This window comes from Trachypithecus francoisi, unplaced genomic scaffold, assembly GCF_009764315.1.
Source record: "Trachypithecus francoisi isolate TF-2019V2 unplaced genomic scaffold, Tfra_2.0 Lachesis_group5, whole genome shotgun sequence".
In the NCBI taxonomy this organism is placed as follows: domain Eukaryota; kingdom Metazoa; phylum Chordata; class Mammalia; order Primates; family Cercopithecidae; genus Trachypithecus; species Trachypithecus francoisi.
Window position 1 is genome coordinate 76,767,368 of NW_022681470.1, and position 16,384 is coordinate 76,783,751.

Here is a 16,384-nt window from a genome sequence, read left to right on the forward strand (position 1 = left end):
TCATGAATTTTATTCCAAATGAAAATGTGAACTTTTTAGCAAAAATACGAAATTCCATATCACTGTATTATTATTCTCTAAAGGAACAAACTTCACCTATGGAGAAATGATGGACTATTTACTTGAAATGTACTAGAAAAAAATTATAGATAAGTATAGATTATGGGTCACATTAGAAGCAACCTGTCCTTTTAGAACATTGAGATAGGACAAGTCTCTGATTTTATGACCAAGAGAAAAAGAACTGTTTTAGAATAAATTAATATAAAAGTTATTGAAAAAATGGAAGTTGGTAGCAAGTTTAAGAAATAAGATGCAGAATTATTAATTATCACATTCTTTGGAAAATAAGTGTGCTATTAAAGAGTGCCTTAAGGCTATAATATCAAGACCAAAGAAAAAAGTAGTGGAGGGAAAAATGGCCATTTACTTCATTTCTAAATTTAAAAGGAGTTCTGCTATTGCTGGTATCAGGAGATTAATATAGCTGTCAGTGTGACCATTCTCAGAAGGCTGGCTCATTTCCAATTGGAACTGACATATTCAAGATATAATAATGGTTTCTGGCTTCCTAACTAATTTGGACTTGGCTCTATTTTTTAAATAGACATTTTTTAAAGAATAGTTTTAGATTTACAGAAAAATTGTAAAGATAGTAAAGAGAGTTTTCATATATTCCACATCCAATTTCTTCTATTATTAATAGCTTACATTAGTAGGGTATATTTCTTATAATGAATGAGCCAATATTGATACATTATTATTATTGAAAGTCCATATCAGATTTCCTTCATTTTTCTTTCCCTAATGTCTATTTCTTTTCCAGGATCTATCCAAGATGCCACGTTGCATTTAGTTGTCGTGTCTCCACAGGCTTCTCCTGGCTGTGACAGTTTCTCAGACTTTCCTTATTTTTGAGGACTTTGACAGTTTTGAGGAGTAACGGTTGAGTATTTAATAGAACATGTCTCAATTGGGATTTGTCTGATGTTTTTCTCATAATTAAACCTGAGTTACGGGTTTTAGAAAAGAAGACCACAGAGGTAAAGTGCCATTTTTATCACATTGTACCAAGGGTACATACTATTGTCATGATTTATGACTGTTGATGCTGACTTTGAACACCAGGCTGAGGTAGTGTTTGTCAGCTTCCTCCACTGTAAAGTTACTCTCCATTCCCTGACCCTTTCCATAGTGTATTCTTTGGAAGGAAAGGTACAATGCATGTCCCACACTTAAGGAGTAAAGAAGTATGCCCTCTTGTAAAGGCAGAATATCTACATAATTTATTTGAAATTCTTCTGCAAGGGAGATTTGCCTCTTCTCTCTTGTTTATGTGTTTATTCACACATTTACTTATATCAGTATGGACTCATGGATATTTATTTCATACTTCGCATTATAATTCAATACTCTTATTTACTTATTTTTGCTCAAAATGTTCCAGCTTTGGCTACTGGGAACTCTTTGAGTTGGCCTTTCTGTCCTTTTAACATACCCCCCATCATTGTAGGGATTTTGGGGATTTTGTTTGTTTGTTTGATTGGTTGGTTGACTGGTTAGTTGGTTGGGTTTGGGGTTTTTTAGTACTTCCTTACTTTCTGGCACTACAAGATAGTTCAGGCTCATCTTGTATATTTCCTACCAAGTTCTAGAATCAGCCTTTTCTCTAAGTATCCCTATAACCCCCAATGCATAAACACTAAAAATAAAAATAAACAAATGGAATTACATTAAACCAAAAACCATCTGCAGTCTGGGTATGGTGACTCATGCCTATAATCCTAGGATTTTGGGAGGTTGAGGTTGCAGTGAGCTGTGATTATACCATTGCATTACAGCCTGGGTGACGGAGAGAGGGGAAGGAAGGAAGGAAGGAAGGAAGGAAGGAAGGAAGGAAGGAAGGAAGGAAAAAAGCTTCTGCACAGCATATTAAACTATCAACAAAATGAAGAGACAACCTATGGAATGGGAAAATATTTGCGAACCATACATCTGGATAAGGGATTACTATCCAAAATATATTAGGAACTCATATGACTCTATAGTAACAAAATAAATAATCCCATTAAAAACAGGCAAAGTGTCTGAATAAACATTTCAAAAAATTATATACAAATGGCCATATGAGTATATTTTAAAATGCTCAACACACTAATCATCAGGGACATGCAAATTAAAACCGCAATGAGCTATCACCTCATACCTGTTAGAATGACTATTATCAGAAAGAGGAAAGATAACAAGTGTTACAGAGGATGTGGGTAAAAGGGAACTCTGCACACTGTTGGGAATGTAAATTATACAGCCATTACCGAAAACAGTATAAAGCTTCCTCAAAAATTGAAAAGAGAAATATCATATGATTTAGTAATCCCACTCCTAGATATATAATTCAAAGGAAAATCAGTATATTGAAAAAATATCTGCACTCCTGTGTTCACTGCAACATTATTCACAATAGCCAAGATATGGAATCAACCTAAATGCTCTTCAATGGATGAATGGATTTTTAAAATGTGGTATATATACACAATAGAATACTATTCAGCCTTAAAAAAAAAAAAAAAAAAAAGAGGGCCTGTCATTTGTGACACCATGGATGAACCTGGAGGACATTATGTTAAATTAAATAATCCAGACACAGAAAGATACAAACTACATGATCTCACTTATATGTGGAATCTAAAAAAGTTAAACTCATAGAAGGAGCAAGCAGAATGGTGGTTGCCAGAGGCTGAGTGTCTGTGAGAGGAAGGCAATTGGAGAGATGTTGATCAAAGATCACAAAGTTTCAGTTAAACAGGAGGAATAAGTTCAAGAAATCTATTGTACAACATGGTGAATAGATTATAGTTCATAGCAATCTATTGTATAACTTGAGAATTGCTAAGAGAGTAGATTTTAAGTGTTCTCATCACAAATGGATGATAAGTGAGGTGATGCATACGTTAATTCACTTGATTTAGCCATTCCACAATGTATACGATATTTCAAAACATCCTGTTGTATGCAATAAGTATATATAATTCTTATTTGTCAACTAAATAAGTAAGTAAATAAGTAGAAATGGGCAAATAGCAGAAATAGACAATTCACAGGAGAAATAAAGAATGAATGTGGAGAAAAGAAAAATAAATAAAAGAAACAAGACCTGAAAAGTAGGTATACTCCTCCCTACTGGGGTGATCTGGCTCTATGTTAAATGTTCATTATGGAATTTAAAAGATTCATTGAACACTCCCTATTTGTCTGGAACTATATTGGACACCCAGCCATGAGTACTATGCTCATGGCTTTTCTTTCATGGGGCTTACATTTTACTGGGGTTTAAGTTTTTTTTAAAAGTAGGTAAATTAGTTTGTTAGAAAGTAATAAATACTCTTGAAAACTAAAGTCTGGAAGGAGAATGGGAAGGAAGGAGGTTGCTATTTTAAATAGAGTGACAGAGAATGCCTCTGCTGAGAATGGTAAGGGGAACTGAAAGAGTCATATGGGTTTTTGGAGCAGAAACATTTCAGGAGAGGAAACAGCTAGTGCAAAGGCCCTGAGGCAGGAGCCTGCCTAGTATATGCATGGAACAGAAATGAAACAGGATGTGTCTGGATAAAAAAGAAGAAAGTTATAAAAGATGAAGTCAGTAAAAGTTATGGCATGATGCTGCAAGTGGTGGGAAGAAGGTACAAATCATGTTGAATAAGTAGGCCATTGTGAGGGCTTTGGCTTTGGCTCTAAGAAATATGGAGGAGAAAGGGCAATTAAATTAAAGGGTGTAGAACTTCTTGGCTCATTATAAATGGAAACTGCCATTGAAAGTGAATGAATGAAAAATATATATTTATTTTTAACCTGCACCAAGGATCACAAAAACACTTTTTCTATTCCAAACCAAAACAAACAAACAAAAAACAAAGAAGAGGTTCTATGTTTTTCATGGCCATAATAGAAAGTAGTGAGTTCATTTCCAGAAACGCCCTGTGCTTCTTTGCCCTGGGATATTTCTGTGAGCTCCTGAAGGCACAGTAGGGAGCCCTCCGAGTGGGAAATTCTGAGGTGCTGTCTTCAAAGATCTAAAAAAGAACATCCAAAACATTCTCCAAGCTTCTTCAGAGTACTCAGGAAAGAGGTTTCATTATCAGCCTTATCATTAGAGTGTTTGGTAAACTGATCTAAAGATTAAGAGCTGGTTTTAGTGAGCAAGGGGGGAAAATCCACTTGTAAACGAAGTAACTTCTCAAATAGGAGAGTAGCTAAAGTGCACGAGTGGCAGTTGCTGCCAGCCAGACTTTAACATGCTGTAACTCACATCTCTTATTCCCCCTTGCCTACCTTTGTTCTTTTCCTCTCTCTTTGGTAAGACCCCACAGGTTTTGTATTAGTCACTTCTAGGGATACACAATCAACAATTACTGAGAGTTAAAAAGAGTTTGGGGTCCCTGATCTAGAAAAAGCCTCCCATAATTCCTGAAACTAGGATAAACACCTCCCTCCTCTTCATGTCCTACCTTTCTGTCTTTGGATGCTCCTGGAGAGCGCTAGAGTGCTAAGGGAAGAGAAGAAGTTGGATCCATTTGCACTGCTTATGAACTGTGTACCCTTAGTTAACTTACTCACCTCTTAGTCAATTGGAAGAAAGGAGTGCATGAAAAATACCTGCTTCAAAGGGCTACTGTGTGATTTAAATGAACTAAAGAATGTAAACTGCCCAGAACATTGCATGACAGGTACTACACTTCCATTAAACTTTCCTTTTCTTCCCTTTCCCTTGTTTCGCTGTAGTGTAAGGTCTGTGGGTACAATGTCTGTCTTGTTTATTTCTGAAACTCCTTCAAAATCTAGCAGTAAGCTACGTTAGTAGGAGCTCAATAACTGTTACCTGAATTAGAGAATGCATGAAGTTTACAGGATCACCTCATACATGTTTAAGGGAGAACACACACACACACACATACACACCCACTCACATTACCTTGAAGGAATCATGGTGCACCTTAATGCACGTGTTATTGACTTACCCTGAAGCTTTCTGCAGCTCAGTAATAAGTGTAGGCTGAATAAATGTTGTTGACTGACTGATACCTCGGACTCTAGGAGAATTGGAGAATTAGGTTCAACAGTTACCACCTGTGGTTCCTGAAACTTGCTTTACATGCAGAAACACTAGGAAAAACTAAACACTCAGATTGCTGTTGTTGTCAAGGACACATAGATTTTACCCAGAACTCACATTGGGCTGTATTTCTGCCTGATCGTGTGCTTTTCAAGTTCTTAATTAAAGGGAAAATTGAATGTGCTTATTGTAAATGGAATGAAGTCCAAATGATGGATGAGCTGCCTTTCAGGGAATTGCCACTTTGCAACCATTTGATTTCTTACTCTTCTAGGAGACTTTCCAAAGGCTGGCTTGGCAGGCTCTAAGAAGTGGTGGAACAAAGACTGCCCAGGACTACCTGAAGCCAGGCTCTCAGTGCTTAGCCACAGGACAAACTTACATCTATCACTGGATCTGCTGTTTTCATATTGATAATGGACAAAGTAAAGGCATCCCTAAAAGTTAGTCTCAATGCACAGTAAGTGAGGCCTCAGAGGAGGGACTGAAGGATTGCAGAGAAAAGGCTCTGATGGGCCACCTGAAGGCATATTAGTTCTGCAGGCAGTGCCAGTAGCTCAGCATGGCCTGCAGAGACACAATACTGCCTGCCAAAGAGCACCCTCTCCTAAAGACTTCCCCGGGGTCAAATGCTGGCGACTGCATGTGGAACTATGGAAATGTTGCCTGTTCTACTATCATGGGAGTCCCTTTGAACTAAATATGCTTCTTGGGAAAATTCTTAGGAAGTGCTAATTGGAGAGTGATTAAGCAAAGGAAAGTAGAGGTCTGACTCTGGGCAAAGGGGAATATACCAGCTAGATATTCTCTTCGCTGGGCTAGACCTGCAGTTAAAAGCAGATCTAGGCCAACAAAGAAGGTCTGAATACTGATCTCTTCTGCCTTGGCCTTACTGACAATCAGAGGGAACCAAAACAGGGTAAAAATGAGCCTAGACAGAGAGCCAGGAGGTGTGTGAAGGAAGTTCATTTAGGCCAGTCACCTGGGGAGCTTTTTAACTATCCCAATGCCCATGGTCACCTCCATGAGCAATTAAAGCAGATTTCTTGGAGTAGGCCCAAGCATCAGCATTTTTAAAACTCTCTAGGTTACTCCCAAAGGCAGCCAAGTTTGGGAACCAATGCTTCTGACCATCAGCATCCACTGCTGCAGAGAAAAGTCAGGCTCTGCATGAGCCTCAATCAGCCCCAGGCCCACAACCTCTGTCTGTTTCTATGTAGCTTGGAGGGCAGAAAGCTGCTGTGAGGTATTTTCTAAGCTATCAATTCAGTGTGCATAACCAAAAGGTTAGAGACACATCAGCAGAGGCGATTCTGCTTCAAGAAAAAGGACCTTAAGAATAGAATTAGTCTCTGTTTAGTTTACAAGGACAAAAAGCAACTGCTTCACCACCACCAATGTGAGCCTCAGATGCCAAAGGTTTGGTAAAGGCTAAGTTTAATTGTTTCTAAGGAGAACAGGAAATATTTATTTAGGATTAGTGGCAGCTGCTCCAGGGGTACAGCTGGGGATGGTAGAAGATATAATTAAGAAAATTGTGTGAGGGAGGTCTGGAAAGCCACCAGAAGGGACAGGAGCCTTGGTAGAAGCTGTTTGCATAGGCTTTTTTTGTGTGGGGGCAGCTGAGTGTTAATAGGCACTTAGGAGGAGAAAAAGATAAATATGCAGTCTAATTAGCAGCTGACTTAGGGTTGCAAGATCAAATGCAGGTAGAATCCTATTATAGCCTACACCACAGGTCCTCAAAATTGTTTTGTTGAGTGATTGCATCATAATGAGTACCTGGTAGAAATCATCAGTCATATCTCCCGGTATTTTCTCACAATGCTCCCTCACCTAGAATGCCCTTCTAAAAGAGGTACATTTGGGAAGACAATGGAAGTTTATAATTATCATCAGAAATGTGCTAAAATTATCAAAAGGAAAGGAAATGAGCCTGTAGATAATGAACAAAAGTTAGGATTCTATTCATTCTTTAGTAATATCAAATTTGAATTGTTTCAGCAGGATAAAAAATAAAACTGACTATACCATGCACAAGTACTCCGTGTCTTTAAACTCCAAATGGTTTAGTCAAACCTGATTCCTCGTCTTCTCTCCCTGTTGAAGGCATCAGTCTCTCTTTCAAGGCTCAAGTGACCAAATGCCACCCACCCTGTGGATATACCTGTGAAAAAAGACCTTCCCTTTGTGGCCTCACCCCAAATCATATACACATTGCATAATTATTTCATTCTGTCTTGGATCCTATTGAGTTGTCTTACCTGCCTCCTCAACCAGGTTATAAGTGATGAAAGAACAGAGAATTTATTTTATCCATCTTGTATGGGTCTGTGTTCATACTAGGTAAAGACTGAGTATCTATGAATTTGAATTATGTTAACTCAGATTCTTTCCAGAGAAAAGTTTTTTTTTTTTTCCTCACAATAAGTTTCTCTCCTTCCTTACTAGCATTCAAAAATGCTAGAATCAGAATGACTTTTAGATATGCCTACCAGGGGGAAAAAAATAGTTACAATGTGCAAGTACTCTCCTTTCAAAAGATATTGGGGGTTTTAAAGGATCTTAGAGAAAAATGGCCCAGTACGGGTAAGTGACTTATGCAGGGATACTCAGCAGGTTAGAGCAGGCCAGAATTACAAGTGAAACTCAAGATTCCATGACCTCCAGCCTCTCCTCGATGTCCCTTACCCAAGCTCCTGGGTGACATGACAACCATTCTGAAAAGTTGTTCACTAACTGTCCTTCTGTTCAATAATCCTTACTTGTCTACTGAATTACTTAATTTTGGAAACAGCTCAATCCTCTGTTCTAATGAAATCTAATATTAAGATATCATTATCAGTGTTTCCTCCTCCATTTTTCTTAGCTTCTCTATTAATCATCAATTCTAACAGCTAACAAATATACTGGAGCCCCTCTCCCTCCAATACAGCCACTAGGATACAGGAAGGCAATCTAAATTTAAATTTACTAAAATTAAATAAAATTGAAAATCTTATCCCTAGTTTCCATAGCTACATTCAAAGGCTCAAGAGCTGCATGTGGCTAGTGGCTAGGATATTGGACAGCACAGGTATAGAGCATTTCCACTGATGTAGAAAGAAGCTACTAGGAAACTTGACAGTTGAAAGAAAGGATCCTTTTAATGTGAACAAGCATGCCCAAGATATCTGCTTGAAGTCTGCATTCTCTTACTGAGATTTCTTCAAGGAGGCAGATGCGTGCATAAGTTTATCAGAGAACGCCTACAAACTTAAATTTTTGTTTCATAGCATACCTTATTCAATCACCAGAAGACTTTAAGAATTTACTAACAAATGTTTGGAACTCTCCTGTGGTGTAGAAAACTGTCCTTCCTTATCATCAAATAGTCCATCAGACCAAATTAGATACATTCCAAAATGTCGGCATAGTTTTTGGTTTAAGGAGCCTCCCGTTCCAAAATTTCATACCCAGGAAAAAGTTATTATTTGAAGCCAGTATTTTTCAGTTTCTCCTATGAGCCAGGTATGTGCTGGGGGCTTGATACTTTGTTGCTTTTAATCCTCTTAACAGTTCTTCCAGGTAAGTATCATCGTCTACATTATATAGGTGAAGAGAAGGAGCTACCGGGGCATTAAATTACTTGCCTATTTTAGGGTGAACCAGTCATCTCGGCTTGCAAGGAATTGAGGGATTTTCCAGGATGCAGGATTTTCAGTGCTAATACTGGGAATGCCTTAGACAAACTAAGATGGTTGGTCGCTCCATCAGGTCACAAAACAAATAATTTCAGAACAAAAATCAAACTGAAGTCTTTCTAGCTCCAAAGCCCTAGTGTGGATAGACCTTGAACAAAATTCAAATGTGGTTATATAACAAAACTTTCTTTCTTTTTACATCCTTCATAATTTTGTCCTTATTTCCTTGCTCTGTTTCTAGCTATCATTGGATTACAAATCCAATGTGAAGATTTAGTCTATGTGATCAGAGTTTCTGTTTTTGCTCTTTCCCAGTTTTCTTCCTACATAAATTAAGCTTTGTGTTGACATTCCAGTAATTAAAATAATCCCATAGGATTTCAGGAGTTTGTTTCCTGGTTTGGCAAGGGTTTGTTTACTGGTTTGGCACCCCTTGCAATAAAATCCAAAGCTTCTGACTCATTCCTTTATATAATTTGGCTTGTCTTTTAAAAGATTCAGGTGAGTACATTTGACCGTTCACGTCTCTTCAATGTTCTCTGCCTGCTCTATATGCAGGAGAGAGAGAACTGATGGGCCACCCCAGTGCTAATCAAAATGTGAGCACAATCAGCATCACGAGAACACTGGTGTGAAAAGCAAATTCATAAGTCTTACCTCAGATCCAGAGAATCAGAATCTCTAGGAATGCATACCAGCAGTCTACGTTTTAACAAGCCCTCCAGGTGATCCATATGCACATTAAGATTTAAGAAGCACTGGGCTATACTAGATCAGTGGTTCCCAACGATTGCTAAACATTGGAATCACCTGGGGAGCTCTTAAAACTTCTAATGCCCACGCCACACTCAGACCAACAAAATCACATTTCTGGGTTGGAAAGCCAGAGACTTTTTTTGGGGGGGTGGGGATCTCTGTCACCCAGGCTGGAGCGCAGTGGTGCAATCTCGGCTCACTGCAACCTCCGCCTCCCAGGTTCAAACAATTCTCCTGCCTCAGCCTCCTGAGTAGCTGGGATTACAGGCACGTGCCACCACACCCAGCTAATTTTTGTATTTTTAGTAGAGACGGGGTTTCATCACGCTGGTCAGGCTGGTCTCAAATCCCTGACCTCGTGATCTGCCCGCCTCAGCCTCCCAAAGTGCTGGAATTACAGGCATGAGCCACCGCATCTAGCCAAGATTAGCATTTTTAAAAAACTTCCCAGATCATTCCAAGGTGCAGACCAAGTTGAAAACTGATGCACTAAAGGAGATGAAAGTGCTAACTTTCTATAATTTTTACAGTAATTCTATGCTTCTGCAAAACAAGACAAAGATACTTGGAGTGATATTTAACATATTTTCCAAATATATCATCTTTTGGATTGATAACGGACAAGGACAATGATAGCAAGTTATCATTTTTTTTTTTTTTTGAAATGTTGAGTGGATTAGAAAGTCTCCATTAGGAGTGGCTTGGAGTAAATATAAATCCAAATTATGTGTTCATAACAAATTTCAGTCCTTTCAACAAATAGACAAGCCAATACCACCATAGGCAGGATGATATTTTCTTCCTAAGGTCAAAGTAGATGACAAGCATAAGTTGACAATCAAAGAGATGACTTTTAGATGTCTGTTTTCTATTACTCTAATTATGGAAAGGGATAATAGTCCATTTGCTAGTAATATTTCTACAACTCTGTGATTGGTAGCCAAATATTGAAGTTTACTCGATGGTGTGGTGACTTTCAGCACAGCCAAATGATTAGAGATAAAGGAAAAGTGTTGAAATGGGACATTTTTGAAACAGTGGGAGCACAGCTCTCCTTTTTGGCAGTTGTAAGTGATGGTGTAAACTTGATAGCCCATGGCTGTGTTTATAAGCCCAACCAGTTTGACAGAATTTGACTGAATTAATAACTGGCCAATTTGCTTGAATTTAAATTTGATGAAAACAAATTTAATCAAATATTTTGTCCCAATTAACCAGTTTTTTGTTCGGTTGGTTTTTTAACTTGAAGGATAATGTGCTTCTTGTCATAACTTGAGAGATGATGCCAAGGTCACCAAAATTTAATTTTTTCATTAAGGAGCCATGCACTATGGTGACATTGCAACAGTGTGAGGGGCTTTAGATGAGAAATCTGTATATATCTGGCAAGCTATTGGGAGTCACGGGATTGGGTACTTCTTTAAAGACAAGAAGCAATGGAAACCACATAAACCTGAAGCTGTTTTAGCAAATGGTTCTTCTAATCCTAAAAGTTCTTGGTTGTCAAAGTGAAGACCTCAGCAAAAGGAATGAGACCAACCATGAAAATAGGCACAGCCTAGGTATCCGCGATCAGAGAAAATAGAGAAAAGTCATGATAAATGAGCAATGATGCTCAAAAGAGATAGAATACCATACTTTCTGTGTTTTAAGACCATCTGGTTCCAGTACAGCCAGGGAAGTATCACATTCTAAGACTGAATATTTTATAACTAGGAGAAGAATGAACAAAAGTGTCCTGGAGGTGCTCTAAGATCTGATGTTTCTTTGTTTCTTCTTGGCAATAAAAGCTATCATTTTTTAAAAATGTTTTAAAAACAGCTTCATTGAGATGTAATTCACACACCATAAAATTCACCCACTTAAAGTGTATAGTGTGGTGACTTAATATATTTACAGAGTTGTGCAACCATCACCACAATCTAATTTTAGAACATTTTCAGCATACCCTCCCCCCACAAAAAAATCTGTACCCATTAGTAGTCATTCCCCTTTCCCGCATCCCTCCCCCTCTTTCACCTCTCTGCCCCCAGCCCCAGTCAACCACCAATCTACTTCCTGTCTCTGTGAAACCTATCCTTTTTTTTCCAATCTGTATTTCTGACAGTAACTCAATTTAAAGACCAAATCCATCAACACATTTATTATCACTAATTTCTTTTGCTTTCTTTTCATTTTTAACTTCTACATAATAATTGTACATATTTATGGGGTACAGAGTGATATTTTGGACATGTTTTCAATGTGTAACGGTCAAAGCAGGGTAATTAGCATATCTAGCACTTCAAATGTTTCTCATTTCTTTGTGCTAAGAAGAGTCAAAATCCTCTCTTCAAGTTATTTGAATATAGCAATAAATTATTGTTAACTGTATTCACCCTACAGCACTCTAGAATACTAGAAATTATTCTTCTTATCTAGTTGTAATTTTGTATTTGGTAACCAACCTTTCCCTATCCTTCCCTACCCTCTACCCTTTGTAGCCTCTAGTAACCACAATTTTACTTTCTACTTCTATGAGCTCAGTTTTCGGCATCCTCCTAGAAGTGAGAATATGTGGTATTTATCTTTCTGTACCTGACTTATTTCACATAACATAAGGCTCATTGACGTTGCCATGAATGACAGAATTTTATTCTTTTTTTTAGGTCGTATAGTATTCTATTGTGTATATGTGCCACATTTTTTTCTTCATTCATCTGTTGATAGGCATTTAGCCGATTTCACAACTAGGTTATTGTGACTAGTGCTGCAGTAAACAGAAAGGTGCAGCTATCTCTTCAATATATATATTTTTTTCCTTTTGATAAATATCCAGTAGTGGAATATCTGGATAAGATAACTGTATTTTCAGTTTTTTGAGGAAACGCCACACTGTTTTTACAATGGCTGTACTAATTCACATTCCCAACAAAAGTGCATAAAAGTTCCCTTTTCTCCACATCCTTGCCAGCATTTGTTATTTTTTTGTCTTTTTTTTTTTTTTTTTTTTTTTGAGTCAGAGTCTCGCTCTGTTGCCCAGGCTGGAGTGCAGTGGCACGATCTCTGCTCACTGCAAGCTCCACCTCCCTGGTTCACGCCATTCTCCTGTTTCAGCCTCCCGAGTAGCTGGGACTACAGGCCCCACCACCACGCCCAGCTAATTTTTTTGTATTTTTTAGTAGAGACGGGCTTTCACCGTGTCAGCCTGGATGGTCTCGATCTCCTGACCTCGTGATCCGCCCACCTCGGCCTCCCAAAGTGGGATTACAGGCATAAGCCGCCGTGCCTGGCTTATTTTTGTCTTTTTAATTACAGTCATTCTAACTGGGGTGAGATAACATTTCATTGTGATTTTGATTTGCATTTCCCTGATGATTAGAGATATTCTAATCATCTCTATCATAAAAGTGGACAAAGGATCTGAATAGCCATTTGTGTGTCTTCTTTTGTGAAATGTCTATTCAGATACTTTGCCCATTTTTTAATCAGATTATTTATTTATTTTGCTATTGAGTTTCTTGTGCATTCTGAATACTGATTCCATGTTGGATTAATAGTTTGCAAATATTTCCTCCCATTCAACAGATTATCCCTTTACTCTGTTGATTGTTTACTATGCAGAAGCTTTTTAATTTGATATAATTCCACTTGTTATATATGCTCTTGAAGTCTTACCCATAAAATCTTTGCCTATACCAATGCCCTAGAGCATTTCCCCTGTTTTCTTCTAGTAATTTTATAGATTCAGCTCTTATATTTAAATATTTAATCCATTTTGAGTTGATTTTTATATATGGTGGGAGATAGGCATCTAGTTTTATTCTTCTGCATATGGATATCCAATTTTCTCAGCACCATTTACTGCAGAGGTTGTCCTTTCCCCCAATGTGTGTTTTTGGCACCTTTGTCAAAATTCAGTTGGCTATAAATACATGGATTTATTTCTGATGTCTCTATTCTGTTCCATTTGTCTATGTGTCTGTTTTTACACCAATATTTTGCGGTGTTGATTACTACAGCTTTATAGTATATTCTGAAGTTAGTAGTATAATGCCTTCAGTTTTGTTCTTTTTGCTCAGGATTGCTTTACCTACTCAGGGTGTTTTGTAGCGCCATACAAATTTTAGGATTGCTTTTTCTACTTCTGTGAAGAATGTAACTGGTATTTTGATAGGGATTGCATTGAATATATAGATCTCTTTGAGTAATACGGTCATTTTAACAATTCATGAACATGGGATGTCTTCATTTGTTTGTATCCTCTTCAATTTCTTTCATCAATGTCTTGCAGTTTTCATAGTAGTTATCGTTCACCTTTTTAGTTAAATTTATTTCTAGGTATTTTTGTAGCTACTGTAATTGGAGTTGCTTTCCTTATTTGTCAACTAGTTTGTATTGGTGTATAGAAACACTACTGTTTTTGTGTAGTGATTTTGCATCCTGCAATTTTGCTAAATTTATCAGTTTTAAATACGTTTCCTGTGCCTTTTCTTATCTCTTCTCCTTCTGAAATTCCCACAATGGGAATATTCATTTGCTTAGTGGTGTTAATGGTCTTCCATATTAATGGTGTTCTATATGTACCATAGGCTTTCTTCATTCTTTTTCTTTACCCTCTTCCCCCACTTTTTTTTTCCATCTGACTGGGTTATCTTAAAAGACATGTCTTCAAGTTCAGACACTTTCTTCTGCTTGATCTAGTCTGCTGTTGAAGTTCTTAATTGTGTTTTTATTTTACTCATGGAATTATTTAGTTACAAGAGTTCTGTTTGGTTCTTTTTTAATGATATTTACCTCGTTGTTGAACTTCTCATTTAAATCATGAATTGTTTTTCTGATTTCATTAAATTGACTATCTCTGTTCTCTTGTATCTTACTCAGTTTCCTTAAGAACATTATTTTAAATTCCTTTTCTGGCATTTCATAGATTTCCTTTTCTTTGGGATATGTCACTGGAGAATTCATATGTTCCTTTGAAGGTGATGTGTTTCCTTGCTTTTTCATATTTCTTGTGTCCATATGTCAATATCTGTATATCTGGTGGATCAGTAGCTTCTTCCATTTTTATGGAGAAGCTTTCATAGCAAAAGATATGAAAGCTATTTTTGTTGGCATGTCCTATAGTGTTGGTTGGGTGGGATGCTTTGGCTTTGGTCCTCGGTCTATTCAGTAGTATAGTCTCTTTATGGTTTCTTCAGCTATAATCAGTGTCAGTGGTGTTTGTGACTGCCTCAATGGCCTAGAGTGTGGTTGATTGTGGAGGTTGGGGTGAGACTTTGCTGGGAATCAGAACACTAGGGCCTCGGGCCCCTCAGAGGTGCATGCCCATGCATGGCTGCTTCACCACTGGAAGGGAGGGGTCACTAGCAACAGCAGCAGATCCTGGGCAAGCCTGTCTTCAGGCCACTTGGGGGCATGTGCGGACATGCAGAAGCTTTGTTATGGATGAAACAGGGTCACTGACAGCAGCGTCAGTGCACCTGGGAAGGCCAGTTCTTGGGCTCCTGGGAGGGTGCTAGCTCTGCTGCTAGAGAAAATGAGGTCACTAGTGGTGGCAGCTGCAGTCCACAGGCCCTGGGGAGCATGCCTGTTGGCTCCCTCTGTCCTGGGGGGAGCATTCTTGCTGAGCTGAACTGCCTGTGCTTCAGGAAGTAGTGTGTTGTGTGCACTCCAGTGATAAGGTCATGGCTGCACAGCTGGGTTCAGCTGACGTTGTGACATCACAGCCCTCTAGATGGATATGAAAGCACGTCAGTGGTGCATGAGGGATATGGAGATGCAGGAGCTATTGGACCTTAGGGCAGGATGCACTCTGGTGGTTACTCCATTCTCAAAATGGTGACAGAATGGTGCTGCCCAGGGGGCAGGGAGAACCCAGTATGAATTCCCTTTCTGGAACACTGCAATCATGTGAACTCCAAGCAGCTCCCTATACTGAGCTCAGGTCCTGCAAGGGCTGTGGGGCTCTCCTGTGGCTAGGATTGCAGGAGTCCATGATGGGAATGTGAACTGCTGGAGATATCCTGCTTACATTTTCCTTGCAATGGGGAGGCCCTCCTGACTCCTAGCCAATTCTAACTGGGTGCTTTTCTTCCCTCTCTGTGCTACCATCGTGAGTCTTCGTGCATCAGAGGGTCTTTATCACTTCTTTGCTGAAATCCAGTTTTCTCCCTAAGCACTCTTTTGACATATGGTTATCTATGTGTTGTTTTGGCCTTTCTTCATAGTCTATCATATTTTAGAGTGGCGTGCACCTGTTTCTCTTGAGTCCACCCACCCTCTACTTAGTGTTTTGAAAAGCACAGGATTCATGCCGTTACTGGAAGTAAGAGAATATTAGAGACATAGTATTTAAAAATATGAGCTCAGGATAAGCCCTGGGAAGGAGTTAAAGGCCCTTCCCAGGGTTCTAACAGAGGCCTCCAGCCCACCTTCTTTTCCTACCCAGAATTCTGTTCTGCATCACAAAGGGTCTCCAATGCATGTCTATGGACTCAAAAACCCACGTATCTAAGCACCAATTATATCTTGCCTTCCTGTCTCCTCTTCCCCACTCATCACACTTAGGGGTACACACACACCAGCAGCACAGTCCCTCTTCAGCAAGACAAACATGGGGAGAATCTGAAAGGTAGGTGTCTGGAGTGAGCAGTGAATGTCAAAAGTGAATAGAGTCTGAAAGGACTTGTCCCTTTGACCCCAGGGCCTACTCTTCCCATGGGTGGGGCACAGCTGGAGGAAAGCCCAAGCAGGGTCCTTTAAAGATTAGAGTTCAGAAGGGGCCAAGTCTCTGGAGTCCAAGGATATACTGTGCACTCGTTCTCCAGCAAATGTTCTTCCAGGCTGTCTAAAC